General features: G+C 41.2%; 1 pseudogene; it reads left to right on the forward strand.

Annotated features, from left to right (window-relative positions):
* The first annotated feature begins 23,014 nt into the window (after window positions 1-23,014).
* On the forward strand, window positions 23,015-25,863 carry LOC113898796 (annotated as a pseudogene).
* Window positions 25,864-26,283: the final 420 nt, after the last annotated feature.

Below are 26,283 nucleotides of genomic sequence, written 5' to 3' on the forward strand. Positions count from 1 at the left end.
TTTTTTGGATACTAGAAAACACAGCCTTAAAATTTAAGGAAAGGGAGTGGGTAACCTTGAGAACATAATTTCTATTAGGGTGATGTTTAAATTCAAGATAGTGTCTAAAAAATATATGAACAGGTAAGTTTATCAGTATGGAGCTTTATACCAGGTGCTTCTCTGAAACTGTGACTCAGTTTCAGTGTCACACTATTCTGTGTGTGAAAAAAGCACTATTCTGTGAATACAAAATTTTATGCTCTTAGCACACATGAAGTGTTTTCAAAGGTACTCAACTCTACTCAAAGGCTTTATACGCTATTTTTCACACACATCTAGCTCTGCCTAAATGATTTTATGTTAAATGCTTTAAATTAAATGTTTCAGATCTCAAAAAGTCATTAGTAAAAATAACTTGTTGACACTGTGATTGATATTAATAGTCTCTACCATAAATAATTAATTTATGTTATTAGAGTTAAAACCATAGATTTGACTTTTAAGGGTTATAATGGTAAAACTGCCCATACCACCTAGAGAGGACTAGAGGGACCTATAATTTCAGCAAAGCCCAATCAGACTGCAGGCAGGCAGTAAGACCAGCAGAGTGGCTGGGGGCCATGGGGACACCCCTGTGATCTCCATAGTTGACATCTGAAGCTTCTTTCTCCTCCTCTGGGTTCTATCCTTCTGCTGGAGTTCTCCTCTGACTTCTGTCCAGTCCCTTAGCTTCTCTATTCCCATGGCATCTCTTTCTTAGTCAGTCCAGTCCTTGACACTACCAGGATGCCTTTCCTAAGTGTATGGCATTTTGGAGTAAACTTGCATGTTTCAGATATAAATAGGTTTCAGGAAACACTTAGGCTTCCCTGGTGGCTTAGCACTGAAGAATCCATCTGCAATGCAGGAGACAATGAAGTTCCAGGTTGGATCCCCTGGAGGAGGAGGGCATGGCAACCCATCCAGTATTCTTGCCTAGAGAATCCCATGGACAGAAAAGCCTGATGGGCTACAGTCCACAGGGTTGCAAAGCATCAGACACGACTGAAGCAACTGAGCATGCACAAGAAACACGGAATAGAATTAACTCAGGTTATCTAGAACAGTGATGCTCTTCTGAGGACACTGTCTTCCCAGTTTGTCTTATTTCATTTCAGTAAAAGAGAGCCCCACCCTGCATCCCAGTAGAACCTTCTTTTTCTTTCTTCATTCATCTCCCTGACTCCCTCACCCTGGATCTCTCCTGTTCTTCCTCCTTCCTTGCTTGTCCTATGTTTTCCCAGAGAAATCATTATCCATTGTCCCCTAGACCTGAGTTAGGACATCATCAATGGGAAATTTCCAACCAAAGAATTTCTTTGCCATCATATAAAACAATGTGACCATTTCTTGATCTTTTTACACAGGGCTGAATGCCATCTAGGGTTTCTACTCTTTACTCAAGCACGCCTTCTAAGAGAATAATATGTAAAGAGACCTTTGGGAGTCCATGAGGATATTCCCAGTTCTTAGCAGGAGAGCCATAGGAACTCTTTTCTTGACAGGAAAGCAACTGTAGATCCTTAAAATTTCTTCTAAATTTCAGAATCCTCATTAAAAGGGTGAATATTTCATAAATTCTCCTGGTTGAATATTCTTCTATTGTTAAAATAAGTTCCAGGATATTTGAATCATCTTTTCAATAATATATTATTAACTTTTCCACCCACATCGAAGTAAGGTGAGAGTCTACTCTTCCTAGAAACTAATTAAAATATTAAAATGATGTTATCATCATAAGAAGAATCCCAGTGAGAAGCCCTTAGACATCGCCATGTCATTTTATGGCAAGTAGGTCCAATTTAAATATATCTGTATAACATGAGTCTGAGGCAAGATTGAACTGGAACCAGATATTTATAAACAGATTAAAGTCTCAAAAGTCATTCCTAAGCCATTTTGTTAAAAATATTTTTACAAGCATCCACTCATCCCACCTGTTGGGCAGAACTGACACACTTCTGCTCTGGTAGCAAATTTCCTCATATCTGTAGAAACTCATAAATGAGAAGTTCATAGGTCTGGGAGATTCCTTACTGAAGAGAAGGAATTGTAACCAAACCATCATCAAACCCTACAATCAAATACAATCAACAGCACTCTGTGGAATCATCTGACTTTTAAAACATGAATAGTGGCTTAGCCTGTACTCCAAAAAAGACCAAGTTTCAGACAAAATGTCCATATGGTAGAATTGATACTACCACCCTGTTTCTGAACTCACTCCCAAATAGAGCCCCAAATAAAGTTAGGACCATAGAGATGGTTGAAAGTGTTTCCAGCCATCTGTTTGTTTCAGAGATGTGTGAACTTAGGATCAGAGAAACACAGCCCTGGGCCCAGGTAGCCCAGGAAGTGGGAGATGAGAGTCCCAGCCCACTAAAAGGGGTGATACTCTTTCCCACTCATGTAAGAGTCACAAGGAGAGTCAGGAGATTTAAGATCACAGTGCTTTTAGCTTGCTTGTTACCAAGTCTTTGTTCAATCTAACTTGTGATACTAAAGTCTTGTTTGTAGAGGACTTCAGTTATTTCAGAAATCAAAATAAATTGTAGGAATATTTAAAAGGAAGATCCAGACTTAAAGACATTTCTTAAGTTCCATGATCCAAGGAAAGACCTGAGTGTTTGAAATTGTATATTCCCCTTCTTTTTCACAGTGTCACTCCTTTCTCTAAATGACATTTCATCTGACAGTTATAAGCCCCCTTCTCGCCAGTTTCTCCCTTACATGTTACATTCTAAATCCTCTGTGGTAGAACAGACAAGACATTCTGAGCTGAGGGCTTCTCCACCACATCTGCTCCCATTAATCTCTGGTCTGCCTCACATCCATGTGTGAGTGACGACAAAAACAAAGGCAGGCCTGCGGCTGGAAGGGGAGTACAGCTGAGGACTTGGGTTACTTGTCTCTCTTTGATGTCCGTGGTTAACAGAAATGTAACTGTCCTACCTCTTGGATTTGCCTCTGTTCACAACTGAAGTGTTCCTTCGCTCCATAATCGACTTTCCTCTGCTGCCTGGTTCTTTACCCTGCTGTCCTCTTTGACAACAACACATCCCAGAGGAAAATGGCCAAGAACTCCCCAGAGTGGACGTGGGATCAGCTCCTCCACAACAGGATGGAAGGAGGGGGAGCCCACTGGGTATGTGGGCTGAATGGGCGGCACATTCTGACTTTTTCTAGGCAGATGACAGAGTCCAAGGGGAGCCCATCTATCTAGTGGGTTGAGCAAAGTGACATGGCAGCAGCTGTACTGAGACCCCCTGAGGCTGTAGCTGTGCTCAGGACAAGCTGGTGGCAACCACATGGCTCATGATGGTCCAGTGATTGGCAGCTTGGGTCCATAGTCCAGCCAGTAGCTGGAATAAAGAGGACATTTCCAGCCCAAGGAAGATAGGAGGCAGGATGGGACTTGGGTCTGGGCCTTGAAAAACTTCCAGGGGCATCATTTAAATTTCATTCTTTGCAACCAGCCAAACCAGGGTAGAACCTAATGAAAAAGAAAAGACTGAGGGACTGGACAAGCACAGTAGGCCATAATACAGTCTGATTTAAGTTTGAAGGGATCATTCTGCCTCTGTGGAATGCAGCCATCAGGAATCTTTGTAAGAGACCCAAAAAAGACCTGAAGAGAATTGATTAGTTAACTTTACTGAAAAGTTCAGGGGAAGAAAGGGCTTTAGGCAGAGTTTGATAGAGTATGTTACTCCATTTCTCTGAGATTCTGACAGCTCTGCCTTCCAGTGTGGTGGCTTCATCCTAGGCTGACTAGTTAGGATGACTGCCAGTCCACACACCCCCATGTTACCTCCTTCCTACAGGGGGAGAGAGCAGGATGGCTTCTACCAACCTTAGGACAAATGCTCTGAGCTTTAAGCTTACTGGACCATCTTGAACCAGTCCCTTGGCCAGATAGGTGTGGGGGCTGACTAGATCAGTCCTGGGTTGTCCAAACCAATTATTGTCATAACACGTCTTGCATTTTCCTGGTAGGCTTTAAATCATCAGGACTTGCGCTGGGGGTGGGGGTAGGGTGAGTCCCACACAAACCACACAGCTGTCACAGTAGAGAGAGGTGATTGGGATTGGTCAAGACAACCACCTTATCCACTACACGGAGGAAGAGAGAAGAGAGCAGAACTAGACAGAATACTTTTGACATCATTGTGGAGTTAAGAGAGGAGAGGGAGTTGGCCTGAGATGTGGCAGGTGGCGCTAGTGGTAAAGAACCTGCCTGCCGATATAGGAGAAGCAGGAGTGCAACCCTTTGGGTCAAGAACAGCCATGATACATGTTGTAGCACTTTCATACCCATTCATTCTGCAATTCTGGGAAATGAACACAGGGGATATTTTTATTCCCTCTCTGCTTAGGTGAAGAGACTGATCCAACACTATTTGGTGCCAGAAGGGATACATTTTATCTAACTATGTAAATGTATGCAACTGGGTGAGACTTCCAAGTAAACAAAGAAATTGGGTAATTTTAATTTTCTTCACTCTCTAACAACAGCATAAGGGGTGAGGTAGTTACTTTGTGATGATGCTGTAGAGAAGGATGAGCATCTAAGTGGCATCCTAATTATCATAAAATCCCTCTAAGGATCCCCAGGTTTCCATCTGCAGAGGACACTGGAGGAGGCAGCACTTGGAGGTGGATGGCTCTGAATGCTAATGGAGCTATTGTTCTCTCCCGTATATGTCCAGGGATTCGTCTGCCCCGAAAGGAGGTGCCAGGGAGCCACACACTCCTGCTGTCTTTCAAGGTCAGCTCTAAGGTCATGTTATTCTCCTCCAGGCTGGCACAGCTTCTCTTCTCACCCTGCAGGGCCCCATGCTGTCATCTGTCAAGAGCTCCCTCTAAATTTCAATGCAGATGAAATGCACCCAGACCATGTGTGACAGCAGTTTGAAAACAGTTATATGCGCGAAAGAAATTTCAGCTCATTTGGGCAAAAGGCATTTCTTCAGCACCTAACATCTTCTGCACAAAATGTTAAAAGACAGTTGATTTAAGGCCATGGATATGAAGCATTTAAAACAAAATGTTATATTCCCAAAAGGTAATGCCTCTGTGTATATATACATATGCACACACACATATATATAGCAAAAACCAATGGAAAGTGGAAAACCATATATCAATGTGTTTCCCTTATTTATACCATTAGAAAATAATATCTCCCAAAGCAGGAACCACACCAGCTATGTTATCTTTATCTTTGCTTGGCACCTAGTGTAGTAAAACCAGACAAATGCTATTCACTGATTCAATACAAGTCAGTGTGTTTAAATGAAAGTAGAATTGATTTAGATTGATGCCTATGCCTGCTTTATTCTCTGCCCCCCCCCCCCAAAAAAACCCTGCAATTATCTGCCAAGAGTGACCAAAACAAATGATATTGTGTAGGAAGATTGACTAAAATTTAAAAAACCTCTTTATCACCATATTGGGCTATTAATTAGCATAAATCCTAATTAGCATGTGCAACAGGTCATGTTATTCCAAATGTGCACAGGAGTAATGTTTGTTGAAAACAAAGTAAGAATGATGTACTTTAAGTGTATGAAATATTTCTTTTCAAATCTAGTTCCTGTGCTTCAAAAATTACTTAGTGGGAATTTTATCTAACATTTTTTTGAAAAGAAGTTATCAACAGATTCTGAATGATTACTTCTTCATTAAAATATCTGATTGTTTTTTTCCTTTACTGTATGGAAAAGAGCCCCTCTGTTGTATATGTTGAATGAAACCTTTCCACATCATGACTAGCATTTATGCCTAAAAGTCCTGTTCTCTAAGACATCCTGGTCAAATAAAAGGGACCTAGGCCACATGTTCTTAATTCACTTTATAACATTTTAAAAACTGAAGAGTAGACAATTCTAGAATGTAGAACATTCTGTTCTACAGACTCTTCAAAAAAGTCAATAATGTAAAAAATGAACTAAAGAAGCCAATGAACTGTTCTAGATTAAAAGATGTAAAAGCAACACAGACACATGCTGTGCATGAAGTTTCATTAGATGCAGGAATTTTTAAAAGGCTACGCAATAAATTGTTTGGGGGACTGCCGGGGTCCAGCCCCGGCTGATCCAGGGTATTCGAAGGAGAGACGGCGTAGGCGAAGATCAGGAAACAATTGCTTAATTAAACGTTAATTAAGGATATAAAGAGTAATAGAATAAGGATAGCTCAGTAGGAAAGTTCAGTGGAGAAAAGAGGCTGAATTAAGGATAGCTCAGTGAGGAAATTCAGTGGAGAAAAGAGGCTGAATAATTCAGCCAGAAGGTAAGAGAAAGAACGACATGGTGAGACCAAGTTTTGGTGAACAAGGCCCACACTTTATTTTCCAAAGTAGTTTTTAAACCTTAAGTTATGCATAGAGGATAATGGGGGAAGGGGTAGAGTCATTCAGCAAGCCAGGCTTTCTTCCTGCAAACTTATCATATGCAAAAGCTTAGGTGATTTGCATCATCTTCTGGCCTGGAGGCCTGTTAACATTTTAAGACCCTTTCTTCAGAAAACTTATTTTTCTCTAAAGGTGATTGGTCAGGAGCCACCCTCCAAAAGCATTAGATAAAGTTGCATTCCTACAGAGCAAAGGTGTGGTGGGCTATAACAAGAAAAAGAATTAACTCAAGGGTCCCAGGTTACAAACATTAAAGCTACTACTTACACCAATTATATTAATCAATACACTGCCAGGGACACAGCAGGTAAGGGATATGGAAACTTAGCAGCAAACATTGGCCCAACAAGTGAAAATCCCTTCACCAATACAATTTCTAATCAATCTTTTAACTACTCAAAAGAATCTGTGTTTAGACAGTTTAGAACATCTCCTGCCTCTCACAGTTGGGAGGCTCTGAACAATCACATGTGGCCAGAAAAACCTATTCAGGCAGGCTAGAGGATTTCCAAAGGAGTTTGTAGGTTAAACACTGTCACACCCAGGAATTATTAACTGGAACTGTAAGCTAACTCTTTTTTTCAGAGAGAGGTAGTGGGAGACAGCCCCCCGTAAAGTCAGAGGTGTAGGTGAAAGCACAAAGCAGAAAGTAGGCAGACTCTGGTTTTGGGGGTAGATGCTCGAGAATTTCCAGGGGGACTCCTGAGGCTCGATCCCGCCTTTGCGTATGCCGAGCCTCCTTCCTCATGACCTTTGCCATGGGCGGAGTTCCTCACGCTGGCTCCCGGCAGTGATAGAATTCCAGTTGAGCTATTCCAGATCCTGAAAGATGATGCTGTGGAAAGTGCTGCACTCAATATGCAATATGCACTCAATATGCAATATGCCGGCTCCCGGCAGGGGACAGTTGGGAAACTGTGACTACATTTTCCACTAGGGAATTATTATTCATTTTTTGGTGAAAGAAATACGAGTATTTATTATATTGTTCTTTCAACTTTATTGTAGGTTTAAAAACTTCAAAACAAAAAAGAAAAACTTCAAAAAAGAACCTTTCAAAACTTCAAAAAACTTCCCTGGCAGTCCAGTGGTTAAAATTCTCTGCTCCCAATGCAGGGGGCACAGCTTTGATCCCTGGTCAGTGAACTAGGATCCTGCATGCCATGCCGCTGCTGCTAAGTCGCTTCAGTCGTGTCCGACTCTGTGCAACCCCATAGACGGCAGCCCACCAGGCTCCCCCGTCCATGGGATTTTCCAGGCAAGAGTACTTGAGTGGGATGCCATTGCCTTCTCCACATGCCATGAGGTGCAGCCAAAAATTCAGTTCAGTTCAGTTACTCAGTCGTGTCCAACTCTTTGTGACCCCAAGAACTGCAGGACGCCAGGCTTCCCTGTCCATCACCGACTCTTGCTGCTTACTCAAACTGATGTCCATCAAGTCGGTGATGCCATCCAACCATCTCATCCTCTGTTGACTCCTTCTCCTCCCATCTTCAATCTTTTCAGCATCAGGGTCTTTTCCAAGGAGTCAGTTCTTCGCATCAGGTGGCCAAAGTATTGGAGTTTCAGCTTGAACATCAGTCCTTCCAATGAATATTCAGGACTGATTTCCTTTAGGATGGACTGGTTGGATCTCCTTGCAGTCCAAGGGACTCTCAAGAGTCTTATCCAAGTACAGTTTAAAAGCATCAATTCTTCTGCACTCAGCTTTCTTTATAGTGCAACTGTCACATCCATACGTGACTATTGGAAAAACTATAGTCTTGACTAGACAGACCTTTGTTGGCAAAGCAATGTCTCTGCTTTTTAATATGCTGTCTAGGTTGGTCATAGCTTTTCTTCCAAGGAGGAAGCATCTTTTAATTTCATGGCTGCAGTCACCATCTGCAGTGATTTTGGAGCCCAAAAAAATAGTCTGTCACTGTTTCCATTGTTTCCCCATCTACTTGCCATGAAGTGATGAGACCAGATGCCATGATCCTAGTTTTCTGAATGTTGAGTTTTAAGCCAAATTTTTCACTCTCCTCTTTCATTTTCATCAGAAAACTCTTTAGTTCTTCTTTGCTTTCTGCCATAAGGGTGGTGTTATCTGCATATCTGAGGTTATTGATATCTCTCCCGGCAATCTTGATTGCAACTTGTGCTTCATCCAGCCCAGCATTTCACATGATGTACTCTGCATATAAGTTAAATGAGCATGGTAACAATATACAGCCTTGACATACTCCTTTCCTGATTTGGAACCAGTTTGTTGTTCCTTGTCCAATTCTAATTATTGCTTCTTGACCTGCATACAGATTTTTCAGGATAGGTCAGGTGGTCTGGTATTTCAATCTCTTGAAGCCAAAAATTAAAAAATAAAATTACAACTTAGAAATAAAAATTTGAGGAGATAGGAACCCAAGGAGGAGGGAGTGAGTGTTCCTCAAGAAATTAAAAATAGAACTACCATGTGTGTGTGCTCAGTCTCTCAGTTGTCTCCAATGCTTTGTGACCCTATAGACTGTAGCCCACCAGGCTCCTCTGTCCATGGGATTCTCCAGGCAAGAATACTGGAGTGGATTGCATGCCCTCCTGCAGGCCATCTGCCCAACCCAGTGATAGAACCCACATCTCTTATGTCTCCTGCATTGGCAGGTGGGTTCTTTAGCAGTAGCACCACCTGGGACACCCCCACAAATGCTGAGGTACCCAATAGACACAGAGTCAATTATAGCAAATATTCTCAATTTCAATGTTTTTTATTTGAAATATGTAAATATTGTCACAGGCACTGTTTCTTGCTCCCATTCAGAGTACAGCTCTTTGACAAATGATTTTTTAAGGAAAAAGAAAAACTTGTGTAAAGTAGCCTCTATTTATTATTCTTCTGAACATTTGCCAAATATCTAAATACTGTGAAATCTAAGTTTTCTCAATATCTGCAGTTACAGTTGACAATATAAATTTATCCAATATATCTAAAATCTATCCAAAAAATAGGAGCTCCATGAAAATATTCTTTCCGCAAGTCAAGTTATTTAAAATCTCAACTATAAATTTCAGAAATAATACCTGCACATACTATTTGAGTTCTTCATAGTGTCTTCAATTTCTCTTTGGTTTTATAGGAATGAATTTCAGTGTCTTCCATGTTACAGGATCTTTAAAATAAACTTTCTCTTTTAGAGTAATTTTAGATATACCAGAAATCGCAAGGGTAGTCCACAGAGTTCCTGTATACTCTTTGCCTTGTTTCCCCTACTGTTAACATCTTACATAACTGTGGTATATTAATAACTGCATTACCATCTTCATTCAGGCTGCTGTAACAAATGACCATTGACTGGGGACTTTAACATCAAACATTATGTCTCATATTTCTGAAAGCTGAAATCAGAGATCAGGGACCAGCATGGTTGCATTCTGGTAAGAACCCTCTTCTGGGTTGCAGAGGGCTGACTTCTTATATCCTCATGGGGTGGAAAGAAAGCTAGCTAGCTCTCTGATCTCCTCTAATAAGGGCACTAATCCCATTCATGAGGGCTCCATCCTCCTGACCTAATCACCTCCCAAAGCCCCCACCACAAATACCATCACATTGGGATTAATATTTCAACATATGAATCAGAGGAGGGAGACATAAGCATTTAATCATAACAATTACTAAATGCCATCCTTTATTGAGATTTCATTCATTTTCCCTAATGTCCTTTTTCTGCTCCAGGGTATTACTAGAATTACATTAGATTACGACATTACATTTAGTTGTCATGTCTCCCAGCCACCTCTAGTCTATGAATTTCTCAGTCTGTGTTTTTAATGACCTTGACAGTCTTGAAGTCCTGGTAATATATTTTATAAAATAGCCCTCAATTTTCATTTGCTTGATGTTTTTCTTATGAGAACCCTGGGATTATGGGTTCGAAGGAAGAATGTCACAGATGTGAAGTGCCTCTCCCATCACACAGTAGCAGAGGGCACATGACATCACTAATTAGGTTAATTCTGATCACTTTCTTAAGGTAGTGTTAGCCAGATTTCTCTACTATAAAGTTATTTTTTTTGTTTGTTTTTACATTTTATTCTTTGGAAGCAAGTCACTAAGTTCAGTCTATACTCAAGAAGGAAAGAATTAAGCTCCAGTTCTTAGGGAAGCAGCCTGTTATTTACATACAATATTTGGTCCTCTGTAAGGAAGATTGTGTCCCTTTCCCCAATCTGTCTATTCTTTAAAAATATGTGGGTCACCCCGATGGCTCAGCAGTAAAGAATCTGCCTGCAAAGACAGGAGATGCAAGTTCAATCCCTGATGCAGGAAGATCCCCTAGAAAAGGAAATGGCAAACCACTCCAGTATTTTTGCCTGGGAAATCCCATGGACGTTGGAGCTTGGTGGGCTATAGTCCATGAGGTCACAAAGAGTTAGATATGACTGAACATTCACACACAAAAAAATCTGTGTGTGGTGGGGGGGATGCAAAATCAACTGTAAACCCATAATCAATCTATTTGTCCATGTAGTAACAAAAACATCAGTTGTGAAAGCATGTATTGAGTTGCAATTATTCAAAAGAAAGACTGCACCCAGCTCCCAGATTTTGGTTTCTAAGTAACATTCTCCAAACTATCAATATATTTATAAATATAGAAATATATATATAAATATAGTGTAGACAAGACTTTTAAGGAGCATTACTATGAAAGAAAGAAGATAGGTATTAGCTTGATGTGATCAAAGCAAAGGTTTGAATTGCTGTTTTAAAATAGGAAATGGAAAATAAGCACACATAAATTTCAATTAGAAAGAATAAACAGAGAAGGAGCATTTGATGGTGCCAGGAAGACAAAGGAAACTGATGGATTCAAGCCTCCATTGAGACAGAAGGGCATGAGGCCCAGGGTATGTGGAAGAATGAGGCTCAGAGAACAGAAGGGAAGCAATGCCATTAGGACAAGAGTTTCAAATGTCAGGATGGCTGCAAGAAGTCGAAAGAGTCAATTCCTGATCTTTTCTATTTTCTCTGTGAACTAGGAGATGCTTCCAGGAAAGAATTGAAAGAATTGAAAAAGCTACCAGGGAGAATATGCTGCTGCTGCTGCTGCTGCTAAGTTGCTTCAGTCGTGTCCGAGTCATAGAGACCCCATGGACTGCAGCCCACCAGGCTCCTCCATCCATGGGATTTTCCAGGCAAGAGTACTCGAGTGGGGTGCCATTGCCTTCTCTGACTAGAATATAAGTTGACTAGAATATGAGTCAACTAATAATTGAAAAAAGACCACTGGGCAGTGTGAGGGCCCATTTGCTGGGTAAAGCCTCTGTTCGTACTTAGTGAAGACAGTCAGGGTAGGCTGCTCATCCCAGGGATGCGCTCAGACTCTAAACATGGGGAAAGTAGAGAGTTGGATTGATCTCAGCATGGGGTTTCTTTAAGTGGGTCCTGTATTGTTCAAGGTAAAGATTAAGCAGCTATGACAAAAAGACCCCAACACACAATGGCTTACATACAATACAAATTTATTTCTTTTGCAGCTGTCTTCTGAAAAAAATGCACAATATGAGAGTTGTGAGTCAAGTTTTATTGGGGGCAAAATGAGAACTATAGCCCGGGAGGCAGCATTTCAGATAGCTCTGAGAAACTGCACCAAAGAAGTAGCGGGGGGGAAGGTCAGTATATATGAGATTGTGGTGAAGGGGGAGTACACGCAATCAAGAGCACATTCTTTCAGAAGATAATTGCTAGTCTCATGAAGGTTGCCGCTAGTCACCAAGAGCAAACATCACATGAAAGATTTTAGTGCTTTTCTAGATAAGAGGAGATGCAAAAAATGGACTCATAAAATCTTCCCCGGAAAATATCTAACAGTCTGAAGGCCTGTTCTGCCAGTTTTTCCCAGAACACAGACTACCTCACTCCTGATCTCCACTCTGAATTCTTTTCAGGATGTGTTCAAGGTCAGCAATGGCAGCAGCTTATGACTTACTTCTTCTAGAGGTAGGTGGCAAATGTCAACCTTTAGTGTGACATACCTCATAATCACAGGTCCAGGAGGCTCTGGCCCATGAGTTTAGGTTGAGCATAGGTTCCCCCCTTCCTGTCCTCATCTGTGCAGTCTAAGTCAGTTACCTGGCTCATCAGTATTCTGCTGCTGCTGCTAAGTCACTTCAGTCGTGTTCGACTCTGTGGGACCCCATAGACGGCAGCCCACCAGGCTCCCCCGTCCCTGGGATTCTCCAGGCAAGAACACTGGAGTGGGTTGCCATTTCCTTCTCCAATGCATGAAAGTGAAAAGTGAAAGTGAAGTCGCTCAGTCGTGTCCGACTCCTAGCGACCCCATGGACTGCAGCCTACCAGGCTCCTCCGTCCATGGGATTTTCCAGGCAAGAGTACTGGGGTGGGGTGCCATTGCCTTCTCCAATCAGTATTCTAGCTCATCAGAAAGGGAGGAGAAGAAGTCTAGAGCAAGGAATTTTCTTTTTAAAAAGGTGACATCCGCAGACATCCCTTTCACTCACTGGTGAGAACTTAGTCCTCTGGCCTCCTTTGCCATGAGATGCTAGAGAATATAGAGGAGGAGAGGGATTGGGGAGGGGGGCGGCCTGCATTTTCACAAGGGGATCAAAGAAGGACAAAGAGGTTACTGTAGTAAGGGGTTGCAGGATGGACCCTGGAGCCTGGGCTGAATCAAGGCGTAAAGAGAAGAACTCAAGAGTCTGTGGTCTGGGGGAAGGCGCCAAGATGGCGGAGGAGTAGGACGGGGAAAACACTTTCTCCCCCACAAATTCATCAAAAGAGCATTTAAACGTCGAGTAAATTCCACAAAACAACTTCTGAATGCCGGCAGAGGACATCAGGCACCCAGAAAAGCAATCCAACTCCTTGAAAGGAGGTAGGAAAAAATATTAAAGACAATAAAAGAGACAAAAGAGGGAGGGACGGAGTTCCGTCCCAGGAAGGGAGTATTAAAAAGAGAGAAGTTTCCAAACACCAGGAAACCTTCTCACTGCCGAATCCGTGCCGAGCTTTGGAAGCACAGAGGGCAACATAACAGGGAGAAAAAATAAATAAACAATTAAAACTCGCAGATTGCGAGTCCTACGGTAACTCCCCCAGCGGAGAAGCAGCGCAGACGCCTGCATCCGCCATTAGCAAGCGGGGGCTGGGCAGGGAGGCGCGGCGCGGGCTGCATCGCTGAGAGTAAGAAGCTGGCCTGAATACCCTGAGCACTATCTGAGCGAAATAATTTGGGCTAGCAAACCAGACTGTGGGATATCTACCATGCGAAAAGCCAGCCCTAATCTAAGACACCGCCAGCCCGCGCACGGAACAAAGGACTAAACAGAGATAGCCGGCTGCAGACATTCCCCCTCCGGTGACAGGCAGCCAGAGCCGGAAGGGGGCAATCGCAGCCCCAGAGAGACATTATCTATAAAACTGGCTTCTTTGCTAACTAAAACTTATTGGGGGTCTGGATCTGCCTGAGAAGGTGCACCCGTTTTACACCCAGATAACCGAGTGGCGGGGAGGCGATAAGTCGCAGCATTGGCGCTCACCAAACACCTCATCACCTGAGCTGCTCGGACCTGGGAAGAGCACAAAACGCAGGCCCAACTGAGTCTCCGCCTCTGAGGACTACCTGAGTGCCTGAACCTGAGCGGCTTGGACCTGGGAGGTGCATGCAACCCAGGGCCAGCCTCGGATTGTTCCCGGCGGAACAACCTAGAGCCTGAGCAGTGTGGGCAGGGAGGCTACACGCGCCGTGAGCGGGGGCAGACCCAGTGTGGCTGAGGCACTGCGAGCGCACACCAGTGTCATTTGTTTGCAGCATCCCTCCCTCCCTCCCCACAGCGCGACTGAACAAAGAGAAGAAATACAGCTCCACCCACCAGAACACCGACACAAGCTTCCCTAACCAGGAAACCTTGACAAGCCACCTCTACATACCCACACACAGCGAGGAAATGTCACAATAAAGAGAACTCCACAAACTGCCAGAATACAGAAAGGACTCCCAAACTCAGCAATTTAAACAAGATGAAGAGACAGAGGAATACCCAGCAGATAAAGGAACAGGATAAATGCCCACCAAACCAAACAAAAGAGGAAGAGATAGGGAATCTACCTGATAAAGAATTCCAAATAATGATAGTGAAATTGATCCAAAATCTTGAAATTAAAATGGAATCACAGATAAATAGCCTGGAGACAAGGATTGAGAAGATGCAAGAAAGGTTTAACAAGGACCTAGAAGAAATAAAAAAGAGTCAATATATAATGAATAATGCAATAAATGAAATTAAAAACACTCTGGAGGCAACAAATAGTAGAATAACAGAGGCAGAAGATAGGATTAGTGAATTAGAAGATAGAATGGTAGAAATAAATGAATCAGAGAGGATAAAAGAAAAACGAATTAAAAGAAATGAGGACAATCTCAGAGACCTCCAGGACAATATCAAACGCTACAACATTCGAATCATAGGGGTTCCAGAAGAAGAAGACAAAAAGAAAGACCATGAGAAAATACTTGAGGAGATAATAGTTGAAAACTTCCCTAAAATGGGGAAGGAAATAATCACCCAAGTCCAAGAAACCCAGAGAGTCCCAAACAGGATAAACCCAAGGAGAAACACCCCAAGACACATATTAATCAAATTAACAAAGATCAAACACAAAGAACAAATATTAAAAGCAGCAAGGGAAAAACAACAAATAACACACAAGGGAATTCCCATAAGGATAACAGCTGATCTTTCAATAGAAACTCTTCAAGCCAGGAGGGAATGGCAAGACATACTTAAAATGATGAAAGAAAATAACCTACAGCCCAGATTATTGTACCCAGCAAGGATCTCATTCAAGTATGAAGGAGAAATCAAAAACTTTTCAGACAAGCAAAAGCTGAGAGAATTCTGCACCACCAAACCAGCTCTCCAACAAATACTAAAGGATATTCTCTAGACAGGAAACACAAAAATGGTGTATAAACTCGAACCCAAAACAATAAAGTAAATGGCAACGGGATCATACTTATCAGTAATTACCTTAAACGTAAATGGGTTGAATGCCCCAACCAAAAGACAAAGACTGGCTGAATGGATACAAAAACAAGACCCCTACATATGTTGTCTACAAGAGACCCACCTCAAAACAGGGGACACATACAGACTGAAAGTGAAGGGCTGGAAAAAGATTTTCCATGCAAATAGGGACCAAAAGAAAGCAGGAGTCACAATACTCGTATCAGATAAATTAGACTTTAAAACAAAGGCTGTGAAAAGAGACAAAGAAGGTCACTACATAATGATCAAAGGATCAATCCAAGAAGAAGATATAACAATTATAAATATATATGCACCCAACATGGGAGCACCGCAGTATGTAAGACAAATGCTAACAAGTATGAAAGGAGAAATTAACAATAACACAATAATAGTGGGAGACTTTAATACCCCACTCACACCTATGGATAGATCAACTAAACAGAAAATTAACAAGGAAAAAAAAAAAAACATGTATCTATAAAGTTCACTAAAGCAAAGCACAGTAAAATTAAAAAAAAATAAATAAACATGATAATTATTTAAAAAAAAAAAGAGTCTGTGGTCTTGGAGAGAATACAGCCTTTGCACAAACAATGAAAAGTGAATAATAGCAAGTTTCAGATTTCAGAAGTGCAGACTTCAGGGTGATAGCTAGTTCTGGAATAAGGCCCAGAAAGTGTGTGACCAATGTGGAGTGAAGGTAAAGCGTATTAAAGGGCACTGTGGAAATATTCATTACTGACCTTTCCAGGTGTCATCTAACTATAGGCCTATATCAATGTCATAAAATAGAGTTAGAAATTTAAAATTTTACTATAGCCTCTTTTTCAATTAGCAATGTTTCTTCTAACCCTTGGGGTTGACCTCTTGCAGGTCCTAAAGTTTGCATGCATAGAGATTTAGGGATCCCACATTTCTGTGTACCCTGACTTCTTCAGTTGGCACTTAGTTGCCACTGCCACCAAGTGGCCAGTGCTGAGAACTGCCTCTGGTTCTAGACTCGAGTGTCAGCAAGGCATTTGCCTTTCCAAGACACAACCTTGTATCTGGGGAGGTCCATCAACTCTCTAAGGTAAAACTTGTGTGACAGCTTTCCAGTGAAATGTGAATACATCAGTCCATCAAGTGAGAAATTATATAAAAGGGGCAGCCTGATAGGTGATCTTTTCAAGCACATTCACATTTTTCTCTTGGACAATTTAAAATGGAAAAGGTAGTTTTCAGAATACTGGTATACCCATGAAAAAACAAACTCCAAAACACTGAAAAACAGAAAAAGAATATTGGATTATACCATCTTCAAGTGCTCAAATCCTTGCAAACTTCTCACTATGGACATTGAAACATGGCAGATGGCATGGATATATAGGAGCATAGTCTGCTCACATAACTTTCTCCTTTTTCCTATACAATGAAGCTATTTTTACTCCATACATAAGGATATTGTGTACCTTCGAGATACCCATTTGGAAGACAGGTGAAATTAGAATTGAAAAGCATACAGTAACGCACTGGGTCCTCTCCAACATCTTAACTTTATTGTGTCTTTTCAAATAAAACTAGCTAAAAAGTAAACACTGGAAGCCAAATAGCTTCCTTCATTTATTCAACAACTTCAAAAATTATTTATTAATCCCTCACTATGGGCCAGGTAAGTACTTACCATTTTATGAGTGATGGAGATTCAGTAATGAACAAAAGAGGCTCAAATCCCTTCCCTCATAGAGATTACATTCCAGTGGTCTGAAGTAGATATTATTACCCGTGGATCATAAGTAAAGGACCTGAAACCCAGAAATATAACAAGTAATTGACATCACGTGTTTTAGGCACAAATCCGTCCTACAACAAAACTTACTCTTGTTATTTTTACACTACAAGCAAGGAGTTGTAATTTCTGTCCCAACTGTAAGTCCTGAAAAATCTGCCATAATGATTGTTACAGGGGTTTTCTGACACATGTCATATCCTTCGCACTTAAAGTACCTGTTTAAACTTACCTGATGAGAGTCAGACTTAGCTCAGAGCCTCCGTTTTCCTCCGTGACTGTCTCTTTACTGCAATATATTCAAACTAGTCTAGGTGTGTGTCTGTCCCCTTCACTGGATTGTGAGCTCTTTATGGCAGGAGCAATGTCTTACTTATTCTGTGTCCAACAACTCCAGCCACTGGTAACAGCAAGAACCAGTGGTGTAGAATTGACAAAGACCAGCATTTTTGAAGCGTCCATTGACTAGAAGCCCTGGCCACCTCACCTTCATAGCTATATTTCAACAGATTCTTGATAAATTCTTATTGACCTGAACTTATTTGGCTTTAGTCTGCAAAGAGGGAGTGAAGTTGTTAAAGGAAAGAGAGACAGACTAAGAAGCTCAGCCTTGAAATTAGATGTATTTTATTTCTTCCAGGAGTATAATGCCTCCAAATAGACTGAAGGAAGTGAAGTATTTCCACTTGATAAAACACTTTCTTATATTTAATCATATTTGTTTACCTTGTAAAGTGGGTAGGGCAAGTTTTATCATCCCCATTTTATCCACAATGAGGTTGAGACTCAGAAACATTAAATGCACACAAAGCACACAACTTGTAAAAAACATCCTTAGATTTGATTCCAATTCATACCTAGATTCATGTTTAGAACTGTCTTCCTTCTCACGCTGCTCCTATAATTTTTTTTGAAGATTATATTTATTAAGACTGGTTTTAGATGCTCCTCTAAACTTTAATATCAATTCTTCTATAAACATGTTTTGTAATCTGGAAATTGTCAAGTACCTTATGACATTTTTACTGTACAGTAAAGTTATTTTTGCTCAGTACACAAGGATACAGTGTACCTTTGAAATAAGAAGAGATGAAATCTTCCAGGATTGAGAAGATAGTAAACCAGTGAGTTTTCTTCAGTCTCTCCTTTGGCTTTCACGTGACTCTTTACTGAAAGTGGAATAAATTAAACCACTTTTTGAGTATCTGTATCATGGGGTCGCAATGAGTAGGACACGACTTAGCAACTACACAACAAAAACATTCCAAATTGAAGAGCATTTATAAATTACTAAAATAATAAGTTGGAAATATAAAAATGTGATCTTCAAATATTCCATAAATTCTCTTAAAAATGAACTCACTATAGCTTACTGCAATGCAATTGAGAATTCTGTTCTTCCTAAGAACAGATTCATGAAAAACCTGAGATTGGAGAGGCGCTACTCAGTGGAGTACATGCAAAATGATAGCTCCAGTTGTCTCCCAAAGTCTGGAGGGAGAGAGTTCTTCCTGCTGCTGATGGACTTATTGGGCTGGATCCCTTTGCAAGAATTCTTTTGGGTATGCAGACTGCTAACTACCATTGAGCGCATGTCTGCTAGTATATTTTTATTTGACTAGCTGTAAGTTTGCACATTTATGATTCATAGCAGTAACATTTACATTGTGACTTGTGTTAAGAAGACACACCCAAATGATTGCCTTGCATACATGAGATAGTTTTTCCCTACCCTCTTCTCCACTCACCCTCCAAATCCACTAACCACCACTGCCAAGTCTAATTAGAGTCCTCCCTTAAGGTTTGCCATGCTTTCTTCTGTGCTGTCAAAGAATGTGTGTGTGTGTGTGTGTGTGTGTGTGTATGTTCGTGAAGCTCATTTGAGGGGGAAATGAAATGATAAATGATAAAACCTTAGAATTCTGAGCTACTGCTCCCAAGGAAGGCAGTAATGGTGCTCCATAGGAAGTATCATGTACCCACATGTCTGCTTTATTTCCAGTTTATACCTAATTTTGAAGACAAAGGGAATCAACCATAACACTCCCATTCCTTCCCCAAAGTATAAGTAGAACACATGGGTGGCTGCCCCAGGGGCTCACAAAGCTGGCATTAAACACTATTAATCATACTGAGACAAAGTCATCAATTAAACTGTCCCAGGCAAACTAAGATATATAGTTACCTGAGTTGTAAGCACCATGTACTTTTCAGAGCATTTTAGAAGGCTTTTATCCCTACAAACACTGAATTCAGTAAAACTTCAGCAAGTGAGTTAGCTGAAACTGAAAATAAGGTCCTAGCATTTCTATCTCAGGGGCACTGGAGACATATCAGAGGGTTACTGAACCTGAGGAAACAGGAGAAATATCAGCTGGATTAAACCAGTCAATTTACTTAAATTTGCTACATCAAAGTTTTTCACAAGTTCTTGAGGATAGAGTTGGATATTAACATCCATCTTCTTCTAACTTATACATGGATTATTATGTACAATTATGCTCAGGATAACTGGTTAGGACACAGTATGTAGTTCTCATTCCAAAAATTAAAGGTGGTGGTCCACAGTGAGTCATTGTGGTTGTCATTCTTAAAATCCAAACAAAAGCACCTTTTGGTTTTTCAAAGAATGAAAGCTAGGCTGAGTGTTCTCTGCCTTACTAACCTGTCAAAATCCTGGTCCTTCAAAGGAACATACCCATTGAAGTAGACTTCCTTCAAGAATACTGAACTTACATGTTTTATTTCTATCTGGAAATACATTTATTGTACCTCCATTTCATGCTATATTGCAATTATTTATTTATTTTCTCCACAATATTGCAAATATCTCACCTCATTGACAGAATGACATCTTGTCCATCTTTGTTCCCCCAATGCCTGGAATAATTACTGGTGTGTAGCAGGTGGGTTCACTTTTTGGTTGGTTGACTGGCTGCTTGGTTAATTTTCAGGTTAGTTGTTTAGCCAGTTTGGTTTCCCAAGAAAAGAAAATTAATTAGCTCATTACAACCCTCTTTAAGCACAAAACTATAACTTCTTCAAGGTGAAAAATTACAATTTTACCATATGCTATTTTCAAGAGTATTTGTCAAGGCTTGGCAACTGCACTCAAAACATGATTGAGAGATTATTGAGCAGAATATGTCAATACTGTCAAGTTCGTCACCTGTCTTTCTACCCTCATTACTTTCTTCAAGTCTCTGAGCACTTTGTCAAATATAAATGGATGTCTTTAAACATGCTCCTAAAAATACCATTTAAATGCCACTGGAAAAAAGCTTTACTAACACTTTAACAGATAAAAATTTATTATGGAAATACAAAAAACCTCGAATAGCCAAAGCAATCTTGAGAAAGAAAAATGGAACTGGAGGAATCAACCTGCCTGACTTCAGGCTCTACTACAAAGCCACAGTCATCAAGACAGTATGGTACTGGCACAAAGACAGAAATATAGATCAATGGAACAAAATAGAAAGCCCAGAGATAAATCCACGCACATATGGACATCTTATCTTTGACAAAGGAGGCAAGAATATACAATGGAGAAAAGACAATCTCTTTAACAAGTGGTGCTGGGAAAACTGGTCAACCACTTGTAAAAGAATGAAACTAGACCACTTTCTAACACCATGCACAAAAATAAACTCACAATGGATTAAAGATCTAAACGTAAGACCAGAAACTATAAAACTCCTAGAGGAGAACATAGGCAAAACACTCTCTGACATACATCACAGCAGGATCCTCTATGACCCACCTCCCAGAATATTGGAAATAAAAGCAAAAATAAACAAATGGGACCTAATTAAACTTAAAAGCTTCTGCACAACAAAGGAAACTATAAGCAAGGTGAAAAGACAGCCTTCAGAATGGGAGAAAATAATAGCAAATGAAGCAACTGACAAACAACTAATCTCAAAAATATACAAGCAACTCCTACAGCTCAATTCCAGAAAAATAAATGACCCAATCAAAAAATGGGCCAAAGAACTAAATAGACATTTCTCCAAAGAAGACATACAGATGGCTAACAAACACATGAAAAGATGCTCAACATCACTCATTATCAGAGAAATGCAAATCAAAACCACTATGAGGTACCATGTCACGCCAGTCAGAATGGCTGCGATCCAAAAGTCTACAAGCAATAAACGTTGGAGAGGGTGTGGAGAAAAGGGAACCCTCTTCCACTGTTGGTGGGAATGCAAACTAGTACAGCCACTATGGAGAACAGTGTGGAGATTCCTTAAAAAACTGGAAATAGAACTGCCTTATGATCCAGCAATCCCACTGCTGGGCATACACACTGAGGAAACCAGAAAGGAAAGAGACACGTGTACCCCAATGTTCATCGCAGCACTGTTCATAATAGCCAGGACATGGAAGCAACCTAGATGTCCATCAGCAGATGAATGGATAAGAAAGCAGTGTACATATACACAATGGAATATTACTCAGCCATTAAAAACAATACATTTGAATCAGTTCTAATGAGGTGGATGAAACTGGAGCCTATTATACAGAGTGAAGTAAGCCAGAAAGACAAACACCAATACAGTATACTAATGCATATATATGGAATTTAGAAAGATGGTAACAATAACCCTGTATATGAGACAGCAAAAGAGACACTGATGTATAGAACAGTCTTTTGGACTCTGTGGGAGAGGGAGAGGGTGGGATGATTTGGGAGAATGGCATTGAAACATGTATAATATCATATATGAAACGAGTCGCCAGTCCAGGTTCGAAGCACGATACTGGATGCTTGGGGCTGGTGCACTGGGATGACCCAGAGGGATGGTATGTGGAGGGAGGAGGGAGGAGGCTTCAGGATGGGTAACACATGTATACCTGTGGCGGATTCATTTTGATATATGGCAAAACCAATAAATATTGTAAATTTAAAAAAAAAATAAAAAACTTATCATAGACTAACCAGCTATGTGCAAATGTAATGTAAGGAAGTTCACCTAAGGAAAGGAAAATCAACTGATTTTTCATGTTAAAACATTCTAGAGCATAATGATTCACAGTTGCTAAGACAGCATACATGATAATCTATGATTATTCTTCAAAAACTTGGAGGAAAAAATATAAATTGTTGCACTGACCTCATTGCTAATGGTTAGTTTTTTACATAAGCACCTGTGAGTGTTTGAAATGAATGTATATGCCAAGGCCCCTTAAAGAATATAAAAGATATCAACAACTCATAGTCACCCAAAATAAAGGGAGTTGTTTCCTGGAACCACTGTATCTTCTTTGGTGCTCGGCATTGTGACGAAGCTTGGGAAACAGCTCTACTGTGTGTGTTCCATCCACCTTTCTCAAAACTGAGGAGAAAGTAATGAGTATTTCTGGTTGTTCATTTTTGGTTTTGGCACCAACACGGTTTCTGAATGAACTTAATAGTAATTTTAATACCAAATATTAGATATCTAATGTTTGGGGGGGGGAACCCATGAAAGTAATTAAAATTGATCAATTTAATTCATTGGTCATTTATTTTAAAATAAATGTTCTTATACTGATTGTAAAATCATTCTGAAATAGGGCTGGCATCAGCAGTGGAGAATAATTTTTAATCATTTAGAAATTGGGAGCCATATAATACAAGTCACTGAGGTGAAATTCAGCAGCCATTAGAAGGCAAATGGGGACTGATTAATAAGCAAATTTTAGGGGCTTAGACCTGGAGGAGTCATGACGTGCAGGAAACCATTATAACACCGCTCAGGCTGTGCTCTCTGGCCGCTGCTGCCACGCCCGCCCTTGCCTACAGTACACATCAAAGATCCAAAACCATGACTGACTCCAAGTACTTCACAACCAATAAAAAGGGAGAAATCTTTGAATTAAAGGCTGAACTCAACAATGAAAAGAAAGAAAAGAGGAAGGGGGCTGTGAAGAAAGTGATTGCTGCTATGACTGTGGGGAAAGATGTTAGCACTCTCTTTCCAGATATAGTGAACTATATGCAGACAGACAACCTGGAACTGAAGAAGCTTGTGTATCTCTACTTGATGAACTATGCCAAGAGTCAGCCAGACATGGCCATCATGGCTGTCAACAGCTTTGTGAAGGACTGTAAAGATCCCAATCCTCTGACTCAAGCCTTGGCAGTCAGAACCATGCAGTGCATCCGGATGAACAAGATTACAGAATATCTCTGTGAGTCCCTCTGCAAGTGCTTAAAGGATGATGATCCCTACGTCCAGAAGACAGCAGCAGTCTGTGTGGCAAAACTCCATAACATCAATGCCCAGATGATGGAAGATCAGGAATTTCTGGATTCTCTGTGGGATCACATAGCAGATTCAAATCCAATGATGGTAGCTAATGCTGTAGCAGCATTATCTGAAATCAGTGAATCTCACCCGAACATCAACTTACTCGATCTATATCCACAGAATATTAATAAGCTACTGACAGCCCTGAATGAGTGCACTGAATGGGGCCAGATTTTCACCCTGGACTGCCTGTTTAATTACAATCCTAAAGATGACCGGGAGGCTCAGAACATCTGTGAGTGGATAACTCCCTGGTTATCTCATGCCAATTCAGCAGTGGTGCTTTAGCAGTAAAAGTCCTAATGAAATTTCTAGAGTTTCTACCTAAGGACTCTGACTACTACAATATGCTGCTGAAGAAGTTGGCCCCTCCACTTGTCACTTGGCTGTCTGGGGAGCCAGAGGTGCAATACGCCTGAGGAACATCAACCTAATTGTCCAGAAAAGGCCTGAAATCTTGAAGCAGGAAATAAAAGTTTTCTTTGTGAAGTACAATGATCCCATCTATGTGAAACTAGAGAAATTGGACATCATGATTCGTTTGGCATCCCAAGCCAACATTACTCAGGTTCTGGCTGAACTGATAGAATATGCCACAGAGGTGGATGTTGATTTTGTGTGCAAAGCTGTGCGAGCTGTTGGGTGGTGTGCCATTAAGGTGGAGCAATCTGCAGAGCGCTGTGTGAGCACGTTGCTTGATCTCATCCAAACCAAAGTAGATTACGTGGTCCAAGAGGCAACTGTCGTCATCAGGGACATCTTCCGCAAATACTCCAACAAATATGAAAGTATCATTGCCACACTGTGTGAGAACTTAAGAGTCACTGGATGAGCCAGATGCTTGAGAAGCTATGATTTGGATTGTGGGAGAATGTGCTGAAAGAATTGACAATGCAGATGAGTTACTAGAGAGCTTCCTGGAGGGTTTTCATGATGAAAGCACCCAAGTGCAGCTCAGTCTGCTCACTGCCATAGTGAAGCTGTTTCTCAAGAAACCATCAGAAACACAGGAGCTGGTAAGCAGGTCTTGAATTTGGCAACACAGGATTCTGATAATCCTGACCTTTGAGACCAGGACTATATTTATTGGAGCCTTCTCTCAACTGATCCTGTCACAGCTAAAGAAGTAGTCTTGTCTGAAAAGTCACTGATTTCTGAGGAGACAGATCTTATTGAGCCAACTCTATTGGATGAGCTAATCTGCCACATTGGTTCTTTGGCCTCAGTGTACCATAAGCCACCCAATGCTCTTGTGGAAGGAAGTCACGGAATCCATCTCAAACACGGCAATGCATCACGAGAGCACTGGTGCAGGTGACAGCCCCGATGGCACCACTGCCACCAACCCAGGACAGCCTCAGGTTATCCCCTCCCAGGGTGACCCTCTGGGGGATCTTTTAAACCTTGACCTTGGTCCCCCAGTCAATGTGCCACAGGTATCTTCCATGCAGATGGGAGCAGTGGATCTCTTGGGGGGAAGACTAGATAGTCTGGTGGGACAGTCCTTCACCCCATCATCAGTGCCTGCAACCTTTGCTCCTTTCCCTATTCCTGCTGTGGTCAGCAGTGGTCTGAATGACCTATTTGAACTTTCCACAGGGATAGGCATGGCACTTGGTGGATATGTGGCTTCTAAGACTGTGTGGCTGCCTGTGGTAAAGGCTAAAGGCCTGGAGATTTCAGGAACATTTACTCACTCCCAAGGGCACATCTATAAGGAAATGAACTTCACCAACAAAGCTCTGCAGCACATGACAGACTCTGCAATTCAGTTTAACTGAAACAGAATAGCTTTGGTGTCATCCCCAGCACTCCTCTGGCCATCCATACACCACTGACACCAAACCAGAGCATTGATGTCTCCCTGCCTCTCAACACCTTGGGCCCAGTCATGAAGATGGAGCCTTTGAACAACCGGCAGGTGGCTGTGAAAAACAAGACTGATGTCATCTACTTCAGCTGCTTCATCCCACTCAACGTGCTTTTTGCACAAGATGGCAAAATGGAGCTCCAGGTCTTCCTTGCAACATGGAAGGATATTCCCATTGAAAATAAACTTCAGTTTCAGATTAAGGAATGTCATTTAAATATTGACACTGTTCCCAGCAAGTTGCAAAACAACGTTTATACTATTGCCAAGAGGAATGTAGAAGGGCAGGACATGTTGTACCAATCCCTGAAGCTCACTAATGGCATTTGGATTTTGGCCGAGCTACGTATCCAGCCAGGAAACCCCAATTACACAGTGTTGCTGAAGTGGAGACCTCCCGAGGTCTCCCAGTACATCTATCAGGTCTACAACAGCATTTTGAAAAACTAATAGACTGGTCCGGTGCCCTCCGGCTACCCTATGATCGGTGCAGGCCAAGAACTCTTAACTGAAATAAATTGTTATTGCCACGTAGAATCTGAACCTGAACACACTGAGGCCACCCGCCAAGGTAGTGACTAGTTTAACCTGTGCTAACGTTAGAGCACGGCCTGTTGGATAGTTTTAGCTTCCTGTGAACGTCTGTAACCACTGCTTCAATCATTTCCCACCTCGTGCCACCTGCTGCTATCTGTCCTTACTTGTAGGCTTCTCCATGCTGCGCTTACAGTGGCTGGCAGTTTTGAGTGTACTTTGATATTCTGTAATCAAGAGTTCATTTCAAAAGCAGAAAAAGACAAAAAAAAATACTAAAGCAAGGAAAAGTGTCACTGAAATGTAAACTGCACTTTATTGTTTTATATTTTTGTACATATGAGAAATTGAG

Source organism: Bos indicus x Bos taurus, chromosome 9 (assembly GCF_003369695.1).
Source record: "Bos indicus x Bos taurus breed Angus x Brahman F1 hybrid chromosome 9, Bos_hybrid_MaternalHap_v2.0, whole genome shotgun sequence".
NCBI classification, from domain to species: Eukaryota; Metazoa; Chordata; class Mammalia; order Artiodactyla; family Bovidae; genus Bos; species Bos indicus x Bos taurus.